This window comes from Chiloscyllium plagiosum, chromosome 35, assembly GCF_004010195.1.
Source record: "Chiloscyllium plagiosum isolate BGI_BamShark_2017 chromosome 35, ASM401019v2, whole genome shotgun sequence".
Classification (NCBI taxonomy): Eukaryota; Metazoa; Chordata; class Chondrichthyes; order Orectolobiformes; family Hemiscylliidae; genus Chiloscyllium; species Chiloscyllium plagiosum.
This window is the reverse complement of record NC_057744.1, coordinates 28,745,321-28,766,335: the sequence shown is the minus strand read 5'-3', so window position 1 is coordinate 28,766,335 and position 21,015 is coordinate 28,745,321. Positions and strand designations below refer to the sequence as shown.

The window sequence follows — 21,015 nt, the reverse complement described above, 5'->3', positions numbered from 1 at the left end:
TTCCCACTTATCTTTGCTATGTTATACTTTTTCTCTTTTAACTTTATATGTTTCTTAACTTCCCTCGTCAGCCACGGGCACCCATGCCTCCTCCTGGGATCTTTCTTCCTTTTAGGAATGAACTGATCCTGCATTATACACAGAAATATCTGCCATTGTTTCTCCACGGTCATCCCTGCGCAGGTATTGCACCATTGAACTTTGGCCAGCTCCTCCCTCATAGCTCCATAGTTCCCTTTATTCAACAGAAGTACGGTCACTTCCGACTGTACCCACTCCCTCTCAAATTGCCGATTGAAGCTTAATGTATTATGGTCACTACTTCCCAGTGGCTCCTTCACCTCAAGGTCTCTGACCAATTCTGGTTTGTTACACAATACCAGATCCAGAATTGCCTTCACTCTGGTCGGCTCCAGCACCAGCTGTTCTAAGAATCCATCTCTGAGGCACTCCACAAAGTCTCTTTCTTGAGGTCCAATACCATCCTGATTCTCCCAGTCTACCTGCATGTTAAAATCCCCCATAACAACTGTAGTAACATCTTTGCGACAGGCCAATTTCAGCTCCTGATTCAACTTACATCCGACATCCAGACTACTGTTTGGGGGCCTGTAGATGACTCCCAAGAGGGTCTTTTTACCCTTAGTATTTCGCAGCTCTATCCACACTGACTCTACATCCCCTGACTCTAGGTCCCCCTGCTCAAGGGACTGAATATCCTCCCTTACCAACAAGGCCACCCCACCCCCTCTGCCCGTCAGTCTGTCCTTACTATAGCACGTGTAGCCTTGAATATTCATTTCCCAGGCCCTGTCCACTTGAAGCCACGTCTCAGTTATCTCCACAATATCGTGTCTGACAATTTCCAAAAGAGCCTCAAGCTCATCCATCTTATGTCTAATGCTTCGTGCATTCATATATAGTATTTTTAATTTGTTACTGCTCTCACCCTTCCCATCAACCCCTATTTCACTCAACCTTACAGCATGATCCCTTTCCGAGTTTTCTGCCTCATTGATACAGTTGCCTGTTTAGGGTAAAGGATTAATTGTAACTATACTGCGGCAATGGCCGCTGAGCATATACATGGGAATCAGTATAATGATGCTATCAGATCATCTGGTACTGAGAGCTGATGGAAGAATATACCTGACTGCAGTCCTGTATATAAGTTGTGCGATAGGTGCTCATAGTTTTCCCAAGACTCGTGTTCCATTCTTGCTAATGGTCTGATTATCTTTACTCACAAATAAGGAAAACAAATCCTGTTGAACTTGTATTAGCTTAAAACCTCAACTAAGAGAGATTTCAGATCACTAATGGAACTTAGTGTTGTTAGCTATAGATCTGGCCCTATAATGAAGTGTTCTCCCTCTCAGATGTTCTCAGACAGGAGTATCTCAGGATAGAACATACTTGAATGCTGTTATAGCAGAAATAGCTTATCCAAATCATCCAAAAACAACCAGAACTGAAGAAATCTAAAATAATTCTCATTTGAGGCATTAAATGTGAGATGAATTATCATAGAATGCTCACAGTGTGAAAACATTTGACCCATCAGGTCCACACTGACTCTCCAAAGAGCATCCCATGCACACCCAACCCCTGACCATATCTCTATAACACTGCATTTCCTATGGCTAATCCTGCTAGCCTGCACACTATGGGGCAATTTAGAATGGCCAATCGACCTAATCAGTACAGCATTGCACCGTGGGAGGAAACAGGAGCTCCCAGAGGTAATCCACAAAGACACAGGGAGAATGTGCAAACTCTGCACAGACAGTCTTCCGAGAGTGGAATCGAACCCAGGTCTTGGACTGCGGAGGCTGAGGGGTGACCTCATGGAGGTTTATAAAATCTTAAGGAACATGGCTAGGGTGAATAGCCGAGGTCTTTATCCCAGAGTAGGGGAGTCCAAAACCAGAGGGCATAGATTTAAGGTGAGAGAGGAAGGATTTAAAAAGGATCAGAGGGTGGTGCGTGGGTAGAATGGGCTGCCAGAGGAAATGGTGGAGACTGCTACAGTTACAACATTTAAAAGGCATCTGAACGGGTATACGAATAGGAAGGGTTTAGATGGATATGGGCAAACTGCTGGCAAATGGGACTAAATTAATTCAGGATATCTAGTCAGCATGAATGAGTTGGACTGAAAGCTCTATTTCCGTGCTGTATGTCTCTATGACTCTATGACCCTACCTCATCTCTTCCTGCTGCGAACTGGTTTTTTTCTCTCCTTGCCCAGTCACTTCTCACTTACATCCACGATTCCTCTCACACTTTACATCAGTTTCAGAATTTCCAGTTTGTGGGTTGCAGCTGCCTCCTCTTTCCCATGGATGTACAATTTACACGTCCGTCCCCCATCAGGATGGTGTCAGGACTCTCTGCTTCTTCCTGGAAAGAGGGCCCGAACCATCCCCACTCACCACCACCGTCCTCCGCTTGGCCGAGCCTGTCCTCACGCTGAACAGCTTCTCTTTTAACTCCTCCTACTTTGTTCAGGTCACAGTGGTTGCCTTGGCTACCCACATAGGCTCCAGCTATGCCTGTCTATTTGTGGGGTGTGTGGAGCGTTCCTTATTCCAGTTCTACTCCTGCCCCCAATTGCAACTCTTTCCCCGATATATTGATGAAATCACCGGTGTTGCTTCCCTCCCTCGTCTGGAATTGGAAAAGTTTATCAATTTCATTTCCAATTTCGACCACACTCTCACCTTTACCTAGTCCATCTGTGACTCCTCCTTTCCCTTCCATGACATCTCTCTTTCCATTTCTGGGGATAGGCAGGCCACTGATATCCATTACAAATCAACTGACTCCCCCAGTTACCTTGTCTTTACATCCTCGCACCCTGCTTCCTAGAAAGACTCTATTCTATTCTCCCAGTTCCACTGTCTCCTTTGCATCTGTTCTGATTTTGCCAACTTTGAGAAGGGGGCCTCTGAAATGTCTACTTTCTTCCTCAACCAAGGATTCTCCAGCACTATAGGTGACAGGGAGCTCAGCCGGGACTGACCCATCTCCCACACTTCCTCCATCATCCCCTCTCTTCCCTTCCACAACAGCGATAGAGTTCCCCTTGTCCTCTCTAACATCCCACCAGTATCCACTCATCAGTTCTGAGGAAGGGCCACTGGAACTGAAACGTTAACTCTGATTTGTTTGCACAGTGGTCTCCAGACCTCCTGAGCTTTTCTAGCAATTTTCGTTTTTGTTTCTGATTTCCAGCATCTGCAACTCTCTCAGTTTTTATTCAGACAATAGTGTAGATCAGCGAACGTAGGAATGATGGTTGCAACTGCCTGTATATTTCTGAGGCATGTGTGCTGATTTTATTTGCTGTGTTTAATGAAAAATTGATGTGGGAATATTTTTAATGCTATAATTGCGGTGATTACATGTCACTATGCCTGGCCTATAAACTTAATGTGTATTTTTTTAAATTGCAATGGTCGTTAAACTAGAAAAAGGAGCACTCTCTCCCAGTTTATTCACCAATGTCAGCGTCAAGCATTCCCAGATAAGGTATGTTGGATAGAAAGAAAGAATAAACAAACATTTATACAATGTCGTATATATTCCTGGGGCAGCACTTGAGAGCAAACTAAAGACTCAAGAACAACATGCCCTTCCAGCTGCATCTATTTGTGGACACATTGTAATCTGGAATGGTTCCTCACATGCTCTTCCCTAAAAGGTAACACAGCATATAATCATATTAAAAAAAAGGTTGAAATAAACTGGCTGCACAGGAAAGAAAGAAAATAGAGAATATTGCTCTTTGTGAGGTAAGAATACATGGCAATTAATTTACACACAGTAAGGTCCCCCAAGCCCTAATGGGATAAATAGGCAGAATTGAAAGTTAGTCCACTGTGCCTCAGATCAGTCATCCTGTGAGCTCCATAATCCCTATTGCGTGGAAAGAGATGATCGAGCCCACCAATTCTTGCACGAAGCCTTTGAAGAGCATCTCACTCACGCCTAGCACCCCACCACCCCACCCCCACCACCAAACATATCCCTGTAACCACACATTTCCCATGACTAACAAACCTAACCTGCACATCCCTGGACACTATGGGCAATTTAGCATGGCCAATTATATGGTACGATCTGCTTGTATAGCACACAAAACAGCACTTCTCACTGTATCGCAGTACATGTGGCAACTATAAATCAAATTTAAAACTCAATCCACCTAATCTGCACATCTTTGGACTATGGGAGGAAGTCAGAGCACCTGGCAGAAAGTCACACAAATACAGGGAGAATGTGCAAACTCTGCACAGCCAGTCTCCGTAAGCTGGAATCGAAGCCAGGTCCCTGATGCTGTGAGGTACCAGTGCTAATCACAAAGCCACTATGCGGCCCATGAGTGTAAGTTAATCGGTTATGTTAAAATTAACTTGAGAGGTATTTTACTTCAAACAACAGAATATTACATCTGCTGTGGCACAAACTTTCCAATGACCTTTCAGGTGTTGGCAAATTAAAATGCAGACTTATTATTCAACCTGCTGACAATCCGCTCATGCTATTTGTAGTTATTTGTTCACACTCTTAATTACCTGGAATTATCTTGCCATTACCACTGTGCCTGTACGTCTGTGCCTGTGCACTTCCCTCCACTTCACCTGATGAAGGAGCAGCGCTCCATGATCTTATGACTTCAAATCAACCTGTTGGACTGTAACCTTCTGTCTTGTGACTTCAGACTTTGTCCACCCCAGTCCAACACCTCAACATCACAATAAAAATGCTGGCATTGGTAAATGTTACTGTGAAACAGCTGGATTGTCAGCTTCACGGCTGGTCTGTGTGTGACTCCCATCTCAAAACAAAATGGTTCATTTATAGATTCCATTGTGAATGAGCCTGCAAGGCTCCAAGCCTGCCCATTGTAACAGGCAAGAACTTTTGATCTTAATAACAATGTACTGATCTTGAGAATAAATTAAGAAGAAATTTAAAATTTAAGCAGTAGTAGACAGGTAATCAAAGTATATTTCCATGGAAGTACCCACCCTTAGCTCTGTTTGTACCATTGTCCATTATAATATTTGTTGTAATGTTTTGGAAGATCCAGGGTTGATCCATTCTGTCCATTATTGGGAGTGGGAGAAGTGGTAAAAAATAGTCCCTGTGTATAAAGCTAATGGGAAAGAGATAAAGTTAAAAATCACACAACACCAGGTTATAGTCCAACAGGTTTAATTGGAAGCACACTAGCTTTCGGAGCGACTCTCCTTCATCAGGTGATTGTGAATCACCTGATGAAGGAGCGTCGCTCCGAAAGCTAGTGTGCTTCCAATTAAACCTGTTGGACTATAACGTGGTGTTGTGTGATTTTTAACTTTGTACACCCCAGTCCAACACCGGCATCTCCGAATCGGGAAAGAGATAGGCTGAGAAATAAGCCAGATATACCATTCCCTAGATATACCATTCCCTCGGAATAACTTACCTTTTCAGGTGGTAAAAGCATTGAGGCAGTGATATCAGCAATGTCGATCTCAGATTCCGAGGTATGTTTGATGCGCGATGGAAAGGGAGAACCCACGGGTTCCGGATCAGTCGGAAAAGCTGTCAGGGAGCTGGGCATGTTTTGCTCCTGCACCGTTTGTGAGTTTGCAACGTTCATATGGTCCATGTGCTTGTTCAGGACCTTCGCACCTTCCTGAACAGGCCAATGCCCAAGGTGGCCTTTGCTCCTTTGATAGTCCCTAGACCTTCCTGAAAAATAGTCAGGTATTTAATTAGGACTTCACTTAGGCGGCCATTTTCTAATCGATAAATGGTGAGCCAGTCAAGGTGAGTCATTCTGAAACAGTTGCGTCCCATCAAACTTGGGCCTGAGCTTTATACTACAATCAGTGTTGACTGAACCAGCTGCTTATCATAGGAAACCAGAAATGAAATTGTACCCTTAATCTGTAGAGATTCACTGGTATGGCCAAGGTCTTGTATAAATTTAAAGGTTGGAGTCCAGAGCGAGTTTTGTTTAAGATTGATTCCGTGATTCCTAAAACCACTGCGCTGATATCAACCTTCATTAGAACTGGGTGACCATTTAACCAGACGTTCATTTTGATTGGTTCTGATTTGGATGTTGCTAAGCAATTTAACTGTTCCAAAGCAGATGTGGGGGGCTTTCCAGGTTGTGCACTCTCCTGGATACTGGTCTATGAGATCTCTTTTTAGGTCCAGTGGCACCCTTGCTATCTCGAGTCTGCATTACAGCAGCAATAACAATGGCTTGCCAGCCAGATCCTGAAGTAAATTTTAACTATTTAGCCATGGCCTGGCTTTAACTGGGGTTTTAGGGGGTTAGGTGTGGGGTGACTTAGAGTCCCTCTGTTCAGGATAAATCCTGAGTTGAGGCCATGCAATTGCCTTTACTCTAGTGTTGTTCCCCAAGCTCAGTTGTCTGGCGAGACTATTCACTTCCATCTGAATATCCTACAACTGATATGCTCCACTTTCCGCATATTCCAATGGCAACGCCAGTTGTAGTGTGTGTTTGAAGTCCAGTTGGGCTTTGGTTAATAAGCGCTTTTGCATGGTTACTTCATTAATCCCACTCTCGTTACCACTGAAATAACACTATAAATGCCAGTATTGTGTCTCCAAGTCGCCCTTTATTGACATGTGGAGAGTCCTTAACACTGATGCAGCTCCCTCAGAGCCAACTCTCAGAGTGAACAGAATCTCTGACTCTCCTGTTTATACCTGTCAGCCAGGGCTCCTTGATTGGACCAAGTTAGCAGCCAGGGAACTCATGTTCTATGGTCCATCTGGCTGACCTCGTTATAATCACTGCAACATTTTCAAATATGCCCAGCTAAGCATTTATTTATTGCTGGTACTCATCAATATGGGTCTATAAACAGAGATCTGTGCCAAGTCAAACTGTGCCTTACTTTGTGTAGCTGAGCTGATGCTATCCCAACTTTGAGATGATGGAATAAGAACATTAACTTTCAGTGTTGAAGTAAACAGGAAATCTGTACAGAAAGGAAGAGGCTGGGTCAAATATAAAAGCATTTTTAAACATTGTTTGTTCCTCCAAACATGCTTCACAATAACTGTCTATAATGCTGGAAGTTGAGGCAAGCTGACGTAATATAGTGAGCTACTGGGGAATCTCATCGGGTTAAACAGGAAACTGGGTCTTTTCATTGGGAGAGATTTTCTCAGAGGATTTTGTACATCTTTGAGTGAAAGGTCATGACCTGTGTTTGTGGCGTGGGAAATTCTCAGCACATACAAGACCCGTTCAATGGCCTCATATCCTGACATTGTCTTGCAAGGATGATTTTTTTCATCATGCAAGCAGCTGCTAGAGCATCTGAATGAAGACAATAGAAGAGGCAATAGCGTAATGTTTCTGTGCCTGGGTGATTTTACAGCCGGAAACACTTGCTGTTTGTCCAGGTGAGTCTAGATGAGAGTGGTGCTGGAAAAGCAGAGCAGGTCAGGCCGCATCCGAGGAGCAGGGAAATCGACGTTTCACAGCCTTCTTCCAACTTGGCTCTATTTTAAGCCATGACCAGTGCTCACTGATTATCTCTGTTGCTAATCTGTACCTTCACGAGAATGATGGATTATTCAGGTTATTGGGTAGATGGCCTGGAGATATCTCTATATGGTTGATCTACCGTTAAAAACAGTCTTGCTGTTCCCAATTTCCACATTTGACAAGGTGACAATTTTCCTGTTTTCTCCCCTTCCCTTGCCCTCCCCTTAGAATTTGGACTTTAACATCAACAGCCTTACTGGCAGTCCACAGAGCTGTCTCGTTGCATTTTATAATCGAGCCATTTGCGGCTCTTTTTAATTTGTTGCCATCTTATGTCAACATCTTTTGGTACAATGGTAGAGCCCCTAACCTCTGAGTCAGAAGGCCTGGGCGCTAAGGATACTTGTTGGAGCATCTCTGAAGTGGTTGATTAGGAAAAAAAAAGTACTTTACACCATGAGAACTTCTAATAAAAATGGTAGCTGGCTGCTTTTCTTCATAACACAAGGGCTAAGTTGTAAAGAGATCTTGCTTTTCCAACCTTCTCTCATGGTATATGTGCCAATTGCATTCTATCATGCTAAGGTTGGATGTCAGATTAAAATCAAGGTTTATCCTCCAGCTCCATCTTACATTTCATCTCCAAAAGGGTTGGGAGAAAGTTAGAAAGTGTATGTCACCTTTTCATATAGATCCAGTGACCTCCAACAGCAAAGGTGCAAGGGAAGGCTCTTCAGTGTTTATTAGTGAAATATCAATTTGAGTAATAAATTCAAACATCAAAAGACCTTTTAAAAGTCAACACTCAATCACTTTTTCACTTCACTTTCACTTTTCATTTCATTTTCCACACAGAAAATTCCATGTGGAAATTCATTTGGGACGTTACGTGCATAAGTAATGAAAAATTAGTAAAAAGTAGTAACTAAATTTTTTTTTGAAATTAGGTATATATCAAAACTCTTCCAGTGTAGTTATAACAGTCAGCGAATCCACACTGAGTACACATCCTCATCCATACAGCAACTCCTGTTAAACGTTCGAATGGAGAAAGGCTCAACTGAGTTCAGGAATCGAGTTGACCTGCACTGGAGGTCGTAACCTTTTTGTTATCATACCCTGCTGTTGAGTTTTTTCCAAGACCGGTGAACAGGAGCAAGATGGAGACTGAACAGGAGTCTTAAAAGGTGTCTTTATTGAAGGCGCTTCTTAGTATATCTTCAAGCTTTAGTTTTATTTACTGCGGGTAGACATGGCTTTTTATCCAGCACTGTAACTGAAGCTTGTTTATACAGTATTCTTACGTTTATCTGTCCCTGCTCTGATAAACAGATATTTTCTTTACGGAGTATTTACTTATTTTATCTCTCTGAAAACGTTAGCATGATTCACACAGACCTGACAGCATTTGCTGTCATGCACCCCTTGAGTCATCCACGTTAACCCGATCATCCATGTTAACCTGATCATCCATGTTAACCCGATCATGTTTCCTGTCACGTTTCCTGTCAGTTATTCACCTTAATCATGCTGACTACCTTCAATTGTTGCCCTCCATACTGCAGTGATACTCGCAGAAAGAGTGATCGTTGTTGTTCACGGCACTTGAATTTTGTCAAAGTTTCTGAGATTAAATTGTATTAAGGGCTCATCAAAATCCTTCATGCCTGGTTTTTCAATCTCTGCACACATAAAGAGTCTGCTCTCCTAAGAAAGCCATACTCGCTAAGGTATTCAAAAAGGATAGTACTATCGACTACAACCAATGAATGAGTTCCAGGGTTAGTCACACTGGAGTACAAATCATTATCTACTGGGTGGAATCTCTATGGCAATGACTTCCATTCAGGGTCAAATCAGCTAACCAATCAGCACACTCTTCTCATTTGGTATAAAAATGCTTTCCTCATAACACTGGTATTCTGACCAATTGCACTGATGGATGCAAAGAGAAAAACATGAACAAAATCTGATCTTTTTTCCAGCAATACACAAATTTCCTGATTCTTAGATCTACTCAAAGATTTTAATTTTCTGAGATAGTATAATTGTATGTTCCGAAAATGTGTTGCTGGAAAAGCGCAGCAGATCAGGCAGCATCCAAGGAGCAGGAGAATCGACGTTTCGGGCAGGAGCCCTTCTGCAGTCCTCACTTTCTCCTAATTGTATGTTCCCCTTGATTACCACACCTGTGCATTCTTCCCTCCACTTCAACCTGTCATCCACTTCAACACAGAGTCATGACCATGGGCCGGAAGCCGGAAGTATTGTGGATGGTATGAAGTTGTGTTAAAGAGTACTTTATTCAAAGAGAGCTGATGCAGCCAAAAATAGGGGTGGCTGTAAATTAAGTGGCCCATGGAATGTCAAACACACGGATGTGAAGGGAACTTCAGCTCCTGCAAAGGGCAGAGAAGCAAGTCAGGAGACTGGACTGTGAACTCTTGTGACTACAAGATAACAAGGGGCTGATGATCCCCTCCTGAACAGGAAGTCACCCCCTGTGGATTATATCCTAAGCTGCAGACATATTTGTGCATTGATCATTGAAGAATACATAAGGACAGGGGTTAAAATGCCAGTTTTAACTTTAATGGAGTGTTCTTTCAAGATTCAACATTCTCCTGTCCATCAGTCTGTGTTCCAATTTGATTGTGCTGTGAATGGCTCAGTTGAAGAGCTATTCCTTAGTCACCTTAGTGTTGCAGGTAAAGAAACTTTGTCACAATGTGTGTTAGTGGTCAGGGAGCTGGCAGACAGATGCAAGGAGACAGGCACAGTAAAGGACACTCTCTCACCCTAATGCTGGAATTCAATCACGGTCGAAAGCTATTAGGACTAAAGAATCTAAACCAATCTGATCAGATTGATTTTGCACTGTCGGCTTTGCCCAGAGAAAATGTCAAAAATCAAGTCCGGCAGTTCCAGACTGACAGTGCCGGTGTACAAAAGGCTTTTAAAGATGGTGTGGGTGCCAGTGATGCTGGCCAATTCCAGGATATCCTGGTAGTGGCAAGTTGTTCCTGGAACAGCGTGTGGTAAAATCAGACTTCAATCAGATACAAGAGATGCCAAAGAAGCAGGGTAGCTAGCTAATGAGGAGAGTTTGGTACGATTCGGGAAGAAAACTCCCTCGGGCTCACAGTAAGAATCCCTCCAGAAGATTCAATGCAAGTTGTACTTAACCATAAAATATATAAGATTCATTCCAGGAGTTAATTGAAATATTTAAGTTGCTTTGCACAAGTCACAGAGGGAAATAATGATTGCAGCATGACAAGAAACGACAGAGCATGCTCAAACTAAAAGTGCACCAGCAAGACGGCCAGAAGTCAGAGAAATAATAAAGATAGAACTCAGGGTTTTTTACCTGTATGCGTGTAACATTCATAGTAAAATAGATGTTGTGATCTAGTAACCATTGTCATGGCGGCAAATGACAACATCTGTGAATTGAATATTAAAGGATTAGATTAAACGCCCTACAGTGTGGAAATAGGCCCTTCAGCCCAACCAGTCCACACCAACCCTCCAAAGAGTAGCCCACCCAGACCCATTTCCCTCTGACTAATTGACCTAACATTACGGGAAATTTAGCATGGCCAATTCACCTAGCCTGCACATCTTTGGACTGTGGGAGGAAACCGGAGTACCCGGAGGAAACTCACGCAGACACAGGGTGAATGTGCAAACTCCACACAGACAGTCACCCGAGGCTGGAATCAAACCTGGGACCCTGGTTCTGCGACGCAGCTGTACTAACCAGACATTAAGGAAGGATAGGAAGCTGGGGAAAACCTGTAGGGGTTTAATTAAGGATATAATTGGTAGAATAGAGACAGCTAACTTTAGTTCAGGAAATTAAAATATAGAAACACATTGGACAGAGATGAGAAGCATTAATCCTAAAAAGTTACTTAACTGGCTAGTTTGTAAGTCCTCAAATGGGAATCACACTGTGGGTCATGCTAGACAGTAAGAAATAATGGGGAAATGTCCATTGAGACAGACTTAGTTAATGACCTCATAATGAAGGTAACAGTGATCATAATTTGAATATCACATTCAATAGATTTATGGCTAGTTCTTTAAACTTAGATAAGGGCAAGTATGAGGTTACGATGACAGAGCTGGCTGAAGTGAACTTTACTGGAGAGGTCAGTTGAGATGCAGTAGCCAATATTTCAAGAGATAGTTTGGCATATTCCAGTGAGAAAGGAAGAAACTAAGGGAAGGTTGCAACATCATAGGTAACTAAGGAAGAAAAGAGAAGTGCTAAATAGAAAGAAAAGGCATAGATTTTCATAAAGAGAAATGAGAATTGAGAAAATTGGACAAAACATTAACAAAGACAAATTAAGGACAAATCTCATTTTATCTGTATTGGTGAGGAATTATTAAGATGCAGACTGCAGTTTAATTTGTGCACGTCTAATGCTAATTCCCATAGGGATGTAGAGTCAAAAGCAAGCAGTACCTTAGCCAGTAGTACAGAAATAAAACAGCAATATTTTAAAAGGAGAGTGATTGTGAAACTCTTAAACAGAGTGTCCTGATACATGAATTACATAAACTTAGTACACGGATACAGCAAGTAACTACAAAGGTATATGGGATATTGCCACTTATTACAAGGGGAGTGGAATTTTAAGTAGGGATTTCTTGCTGAAGTTGGTGTCACTGCATGTAGAGCACTGCATACAATTTTGGTCTCTTTATTTAACAACCAATGTAAATATGCTAGAACCAGTTCAAAGAAGCTTTAACTGGTCAGTATCTGGATGGAGTTGATGGGATGCTATCTTACAAAGAAGGGTGGGCCTGCATCCATCGGACCTTAGATGAATATAGAGTTGAGATGTCTTATTGAGATGCTTAAGATCGTGAGAGGATAGAGTGGATGCAGAACGGATATTTCCCCTCATGGGATAGTCAAGAATCGAAGGACATAATTTAGACATAAGGGTACTTCCATTTAAGATGTAGATGTGGAGAATTATTTTTCCCTAAGATTTGAGTCATTTGGAACTTTCACTTTCCTACAAAATTGTGGAGGCAAAATCATTGAATATTTTTAAGACTGAGGTAGATTGCTTGTTGACTAACAAAGGAGTCAAAGTGTATTGGTGGAGTGGAGGATGGAGTGGAAGTCATGATACCAACGAATGGAAGAGTAGGCCTGAAGACCAAAATGGTTGCTCCTGCTCTTAATCCATACCTTTGTGTTGGTAAACCACACTGTTCTAATATGCAAGTAAAACCTTGTAAAGCCAACAGAAGGAATTTGGACAACACTTTTGTTATTGTGATTTGCTGCCTGCAAACAATATGACCCCTGTCATAATGCCATTAACCTCAAAGTGGTACAATAATAATTCTGAGGCCATGACCTCAGATTCTAAACAATAGTTGTCAAATTAACTGAAACAATACAGCAGATTAATTACAATGGGGACTCCAGTAGAAATCAGGTAGGGTGGACCAATGTACTTGTAATTATCACTTAAGAAACATTGAAGATAAAACCTGTATACACACATGGGAACGGTGTCCTGATCTTTTTGGTTGAATATGAAACCCACGGTTTTTATCTGAACAGCTTCTGTGTTCAAGCCAAATAAAGACTGTGGCAGTAATCAAAGTCTTCCAGTTTCCTATACTGATATTGTCCAGAATCAAGACTTCCTGCTTTCACAGTGAGATCCGCTGTGTATTTCCTCCATATGCTGAATTTCCTATCTCAGACCTGCCACCACAGGAACTGAGGAACAAGGTGGTGGTAGAGAAAACTAACAACATTCTCCATAACAACTTTCCTGTGCCTGTTAGCCTCAGCTCAGAGTGTATCAGGGAGCAACTAAAGAAAACAAGCAAAAATGCACCTACCTTAATGAGGAATTGCCTCTCCCAAAAAAAACTATCTAATAAAGAGCTTGTTTAATAAAGAGCTTAAATAGCATCAGTGCCTAGTGAAGATTTTATGAAGATACGTGGTTTTCTTAAAGTCAAACAATATTGGAGGCCATTCAGCCTTTCATGTCTGTATCGGCTCTCTGAAGGAGCTAACCACTCAGTTCCAATCTCCTCTTTCTCCAGAGCATGGGTTTTTGTTTTGCTTTTACAATTCCACATCACTTCCCTTTTGAAATAAAAAATTGAATCCGTGACACCAGTTATTGAGCCAATGCAGTCCAGATTGTATGGGTTTTGCTGCATTATAAAGTTTTTTTTCTCGTTGCTATCTCCCAGATCATCCCAGTAATTTTGCTTGGTGTCTACATCTGTAACAATTAGTTTCACTTGTTCCTGCAATTGGAAACAGTTTCTCCTTATTTGCACTTCTCAAACCCTCCATGATCTAAGTTTGGACAATGCTGACAAAGGCTAGATTTGAACACCGCACAGAATGATGCAGATGATGTGCTGAAGAGATGTGAGACAGACAGACATGCCTCTGAGGAAAGAATTTATTTCCTGATACTTTTGCACAGCAATGTGCTGCTGATCAACTCATTTTACAAGGAGCCTGTACAACACTGCCCTCTTGTGTGCAACTGTAGGTTTTCAGTCATCTAACAAAGTATTCTGCTTTCCTTAGAGTTGCTGGTCATCAAATGCTGGTAGGATCTATTGAAGCTCTTGGAGAGTGAGTTGAGGTGAAGATTTATTTTTTTCAAATGAATGTTGTATTGATGATAGTTTTATTGGGTTGCTATGTGTTTAAAGATTTGACTGTTTTAACAAGGTTTATCTGTCTACAGCATTGTGTCCAATCATTAATACAAGAGCCTTCGAATCTGATCCAAAAGGCCTACACCCAGCCCTACTTATTCCTGCATGTATGTACATGGTGTACGTACTATTAAAATGGAAAGAGATTGTAGAACTCTGTGGTACAGAGAGAGCTGTGTGTCTTTCAACATGAACCACAAAAAGTTAGTGTGCCGGTATTCCAAACGATTAGGAAGGCAAATGGAACATCACTGTTTATTATATAGGGATTAGAATATGAAAGTAGTGTAGTTTTAGTATGATTTTACAGGGTATTCATGAAACAACATCTGAAGTGTGCACGTTTGGTCTCCTTAGCTAAGAAGAAAAAGGATTACATCAGAAGCGGTGTAGAGAAGGTCATATGCTTGATTCATGGGAGAAAGGGGTTAACTTAAGAGGAAAGCTGGACAGTTTACACCTGTTTCATTTGGAATTTAGATGAGGTGTGGTTTTAATAAAACAGGGAGGAATTGACAGGGTGGGTGCTGGATGGATTTTTCTCCTTGTGAGAGAGACTAGAATTGGGGATATTATTTAAAAATTAGGGGTCTCTCATTTAAGGCAGAGATCAAGAGACTTTTTCCTCTTTGAGGGTCTTTAGTGCATTGAGTTTTATTCCCCAAAAAGTTGTGGTACTAAAGTCATTTAATATTTTTAAAGCTTGATTAGAAAGATTCTTAATTGGCAAGTGGTCCAAAGGATCAAGATTAGAGTGGTGCTGGAAAAGCACAGCAGGTTAGGCAGCATCCGAGGAACAGGAAAATCAATGTTTTGGGCAGGAACCCTTCATCAGGAATCAGCCCTTCATGATGAAGAGGTCCTGCCTGAAATGCCAATTTTCCTGCTCCTTGGATGCTGCCTGACTTGCTCTGCTTTTCCAGCACCACTCTAATCTTGATTCTGATCTCCAGCATCTGCAGTCCTCACTTTTCCCTAAGTGATCCAAAGGATACAAAGGTAGACAAAAAAATTAAAGGCCGCAGTCAGATCAACCCTGATCAAATCAAAGAGCAGTTTCGTGGGACCAAATAGCCTACTCCTTCTCCTAATTCTTGTGACTGTAGAAAAGTTTTCTTTGCTGATTTGTCCTTAGAGGCTTGAGGTTGGAAAAGGGCTGTCCTTGTTGTGCCTGTCTGATTAATGAATAACTCGTACATTAGGCATTCTAGATTGTTCCAATTAACAAATTAAATGGTAGGGCTTACTTTATAATACCTCTCAGATATGTTTACTGCATAAAATTAGTCTTCATTGGGTCCACCTTACACTGTAAGACAGGCTTATTAAAGTCTGATTTGTATCCTAATGAAGAAAGACCTGGATACTCCGATGGCCAGAGACTCATTGGGACAGTATGGACTGGAGTTCAGAATCCTAGACACAACAAAGTCTGTGGGGATTTCCAGGCAAATTGAAGATTCTGAAGGCACTTCCCCCGCATGAAGCCATATTTGGGACCCTGACTAGTGAAGATGAACTTTATTTAAATATTTTCTTTTTATTCTTTTGTATCTCAAAATTGCACTGGATTGTGGCGACAGAACACTTTTCACTGCATCTACCAAAATATATGTGACAATAAATCATTTATTCACCTGAAACCAGCCATAAAACAATCCTTAATGCCAGAGAATTCAGAAGGTCAACTTCAACTAAGTTAATGGTTACTTCAGAAAAGTTTGATGATTAAAAACAGAGTTGAGATCCTGAGTCCCCCAACTGAACACACACGTCCCAACTACTCCTGACCAACTCACAACACCCCCGGAAACATTGACAATTGCCCCCCATCCAGCTTGACCAGAACCTCTACCCAACACAATTCTACCCCACCCCGGGTCCTGAATTCCCCCCTTCTCCCCACTGCTGACTTGAAGTGGGCACAAGACCCTCTCTGCTGCTCTGAGCCACCTAATATTCTGCCCGTTCACCACTTGCTAACCACAACCAATCATCATATGGGTCAACCTCCTTGCACAAAGACCCCAAAACCCTCAATCCCCACCAGCCTTACACCTACTCCCACCAGCCCTCCATTTCCCTCCCTTCCCAACACTCTGTTCACCTCCTGGTTCCAATATCCACCCCTCCCATCCTACCCTACACACTCCATCACATTCCTGGCACTATCAGGCTCCGTAGCATCCTTCCCACTTGGCACTCTGCTTACCTGGGACCCTGAACATAGGCAACTTACACCTGACACTCACCCCTGTAGCACCCTATCAATCTTTATCCCTTAATCAACTGCACTCTATCCCCACACTTACATACTCAGCATTTCATAGCATCTAGGTGAAAGTGAGTACTGCAGATGCTGGAGATTAGAGTTAAGAGTGTGGTGCTGGAAAAGCACAGCAGGTCAGGCAGCATCCGAGGAGCAGGAACATCAACATTTCAGGCAAAAGCCCTTCATATTATCAATGTATCTGGCTATGCTGTTGGATATAGAACACAGTGACTGACTGTTGTAAAAGGGGACATGATTCGATTTCTAATGGCAATCCTGCAATAAAGAGGAACAGCTATGATTTAAATAAGCTCTGCATTTCTGTAAAGCCAGAATTGGAATTCCTGGCTAGAAATGTGAAGCTCAGTACCAACATAAGTAAATATGAACAAAGTTTCAATTTGACTGCTGACACTCCACCGAATATTCGGACTATAAACTCTTGGAATCACTAAAAGATTGTGTGCAAACTAACAGTGATTATCTGAACAGAGCAGTCTTGGTTTGAATGCCATTCAGAAACCTATACAAGAAAAATCGAAAGAGTAGGGGAGCAATATTTTGTAGAGAGCTTCACTTCTCTTGGATCTGAAGCTATTCCAATCCAATAAATAACTACTCTGCTTCATATTTAAGAACCTAAAATGACATTCTGTTGAAGGATGCATTCAACGAAACAGATCTGGTTAAGAAAGGGGAGATTTAATTTAAAATGAATTTTTTTCTGTGGCTGTAGTTTAATCCTTTTCACATGATATTTAATGTCTTTAAACCACATATAGAGAGAACGTATGTACAGATAACTGTAATTTAGCATTCAAAGAAAGCCACATTAAATCACTGTCAGTACTCCTGAATTTATATTTTTTAATTACATTTTAATGTAACATTTGCAATGATGATTTTTCTTGATGATAAGTATGGATAGTAGGTATGAAAAATTTAGCTGCAATCATCAATTGTATTTGATGTTGAAAATAAAGTTATATTTGGTATTCTGTGAGCGAGTGAAGCTTTGTATGTTTAATTGTAGTGGCGAGCATTTATATAATTGTGCTCTATTATTTCGATGGAAGTGTTAATTCACTTCATATCAATGGTTTAAAGCCAGCACTAAAATTCTGTAAGCAGGAACAATATTGAAATGGATTAGGCCTTAAGGGATAATCTTTTCTAAGGTAATAATTCTTTTTTTTATTTACTGATGGGATGTGGCCATCACTGGTTAGCATTTATTTCCCAATCCTAATTGACAGCTCCAATCTTTCTCCCCATTGATATTAACCTCCAGAAGATAGCATTGAATTCAATAAGTAATCAGAATTCCCTATACAGTTTAATGAACACATTTGAGCTCGTTCGGAATTGGAGGTGCCACAATGCATCTGCTCAGTTGATAATTTGCATAAGAAACACTGAAGTAGAACTTCAACTTATTTCAGCTAGTTACGTCAGAGCAGTCCAGGAGTAATTTGCCAAACCAATGCCTGTGATCTCCTATAGATGTCCAAAATTTAATTTGCTCAGACTAAGCCTGGCCCATATCTCAATTTGGGATTTTCCTTGGTCTAGGGAACCTCTTGAAATTGTGTTTGTTTTCTTAGGCACAGTCACTGGTATGTTGAAAACACTTTCCTATCAAAAAATATTTATGAAGAAACAAATGAAGTATTATTTTATTTATATCTATTTCAGTGATTTTAATTTTGACTATTCTAGAGAGAGGACTTGATACAGATATGTTTCTTTTCGGTCAATAATGAAACATTTTCAACCATATTAATAAAACTGGGCCAGGTTATTATTCATTTAATATTAAAAATACAATTACTTTGCGCCTCATGGCCTGATTGTTGCCAGTTTGCTTTGTGAGCTCAGTGCCTCTTGTTTTCAGGTAATTGATTGCCTCCTCAAATACTCTCTTTGAGGCTCCTCTGTTTCAGTTGGCTGCTTCTATTATTTCTATATTCACTTGTGGGATGTGGGCGTTGCTGGCTGGTCAGCATTTCTTGCCCATACGTTGTTGTCCTTGAGAAGGTGGTGATGAGCTGCCTTCTTGAACCACTGCAGTCCATGTACAGTAGGTAGACTTGTAAGACCTTTGATGGCTGTGAATGCTTCAACTGTATGTTTTGCGTTGATATACTGTGCTCTTCTATCGTTGAGGATGGGGATATTTGTGGAGCCTCCTCCAGTGAATTGTTTAATTATCCACAATCATTCCTAGATGTGGTAGGACTGCAGAGCTTAGAGCTGATCCATTGGTTGGACGATCGCTGAGTTCTTTCTAACATTTGATGCTTATGATGTTTTCGTAGTCCTGTTTGGTAGCTTCACCAGGTTGACACCTCATCTTCAGGTATGCCTAGTGCTGCTCCTGGTATGCCCTCTGCGCTCTCCGTTGGACCAGGGTTTGATCCACTGGCCTGATGGTAATGGTTGAGCGGGGATATGCTGGACCATGGGGTTGCAGATTGTGTTGGAGTACAGTTCAGCTGTTGTTGGTGGTCCACGATGCCTCATGGATGCCCAGTCTTGAGTTGCTAGATCCATTAAAAGTATAGCCCATGTAGCACAGTGATAGTGCCACATGGCACGATGAAGTGTCCTTAATATTAGTCCCTAACAACTCTCGTGTGTCTTTATCGTAGAATTAGCTTCTCTCATTCTCTTCAGTACTGCAACACTCTTTAGTTACACATGTGTATGTTCAATACAATATCTTTCTCATCCACTCCAGACTTCTCTACCTTGTTGATGTTACAATCACATCATTATTGTTAGCAGGTATCACATTCTATTATACACCCTACTCATATTCTGTAGTGGCCTTGTTTTTAAACTGTCATTACTAGGGACTAGAAACATGCCTTTTTAGAGAGTGACAAGTATAATAGCATCTGCAGAAAATTTGTAGTTTAGTCACAAAGTTTTTAAAAAGTTAACAGATCTGGGAGATCCATGTAATAATTATTAATTTGCCACATAAACATTTAAACTGATTCTGGAGAGAACAACATTGAATTGCATGAGCAGGGGGATGCTCAATTATGAAAGTGTTTCTGGAATTGTGGATGGCAAGAATTACAGCTCAAGTATTCAGACAATAAGGATTTTGCTCCTTAACAAGAATATAATTTTTTCTAATCCAAGCATCTATCACAGTGAAAACGCACTTTCCACCCCTCAATGACACAGCTATTCATACTGCGTCTTCATCCTCATTGCCTGAACAAATGGAAGGTATTTCCTCAACTCTTATTCTAAAGAGATGCAGTAACTTCTGTAATTTTTATGGCTTTTTGCTAATATGAATGGATTTCACATCTGGTATGTCTCTCCTGCCAAGAATGCAATCCCTCTTGTAGTAAATGGGAAATCTCCACGATAAATCTTCTTTTTGCACCTGGTAGCAGCATATCCTACTCCCAAACCAAGGATAGAACATAAATAATTCATGGCTAAATGTTGAAGATGTCTCCTGTTCAAGTGGTTACTGATGCATATGGATCTTTAAGGATTAATACTTGATTGATTTCAATAAATGTTTCCTACTCTGATATGTCTTGAGGAGTTGGTAAGAGTAAAGTAGGATTCGGTGAAGACAAGCCAAAGGCTAGATCCATTACCTGTAAATAGTTGCAATAAACTATATCTGGTTTATTCCGCAAGACTCTGCTTGATAGACCACAAGGTGGCTTTCCTCGCACACACATGAGCACTTAAAGATTCCACACATTTAGAAGATGCAGATGGCAGCACACACAAAAGTTACCTTCCTACAAAGCCTTATAAACAGTAAAATTGTGAACAATGAATATATTTTACATTGAAAGTCAATTAGATAGGTCCAAGCCTTCCTATCTGGTAGATGACCTCTTTTCCTGATAAAGCACAGATGCAATGTGCTTTCCCACCATTAGGTTGTGATGTTTCAGGAGGACAGCTTCCTCAACTTTAATTTGGCATATTAGCCTGCTTGGCACACCCTCCTCATTCCTGAAGAAGGGTTTATGACCGAAACGTCGATTCTCCTTTTACTTTGATGCTGCCTGACCTGCTGCGCTTTTCCAGCAACACATTTTTAATCTTAGAAATGACTGCCAGACAACTCAGACCCCTTGGCATCATGGTAGCCCACAAACCCACCAACACACTAAAACAGCAGCTAATGAACTTGAAAGACCCTATACACAAGCATATCTAATGTATTTACAAAGTATCTTGCAAAAACTATAACAAACACTACATTGGACAAACAGGCAGAAAACTAGCCACCAGGATACATGAACATCAACTCGCCAGAAAAAGACATGACCCACTCTCACTAGTATCCTCACATATGGATGGGGAAGGACACCACTTCGACTGGGACAACACATCCATACTAGGACAAGCCAAACAGAGACACACATGAGGTATGGGCATTCCAACTGGAACTCTATCAAAAAACACATTGACTTGGATCCCATTTACTACC

At 41.3% G+C, this 21,015-nt stretch overlaps 1 protein-coding gene across 2 annotated transcripts in view; it reads left to right on the top strand.

Annotated features, from left to right (window-relative positions):
- Positions 1 to 21,015, top strand: part of esama (endothelial cell adhesion molecule a) — a 147,313-nt gene that overhangs the window by 81,106 nt on the left and 45,192 nt on the right. Inside the window, exon 1 of one of the 2 annotated variants that reach the window (XM_043676836.1) lies at positions 14,165 to 14,187. The exons of the other annotated variant lie outside the window; for it this stretch is intronic. The gene's annotated coding sequence lies outside the window, so the exon portion shown is untranslated. Of the gene's footprint in view, positions 1 to 14,164; positions 14,188 to 21,015 lie in introns of those variants that run through there. 2 annotated transcript variants of the gene reach the window in all.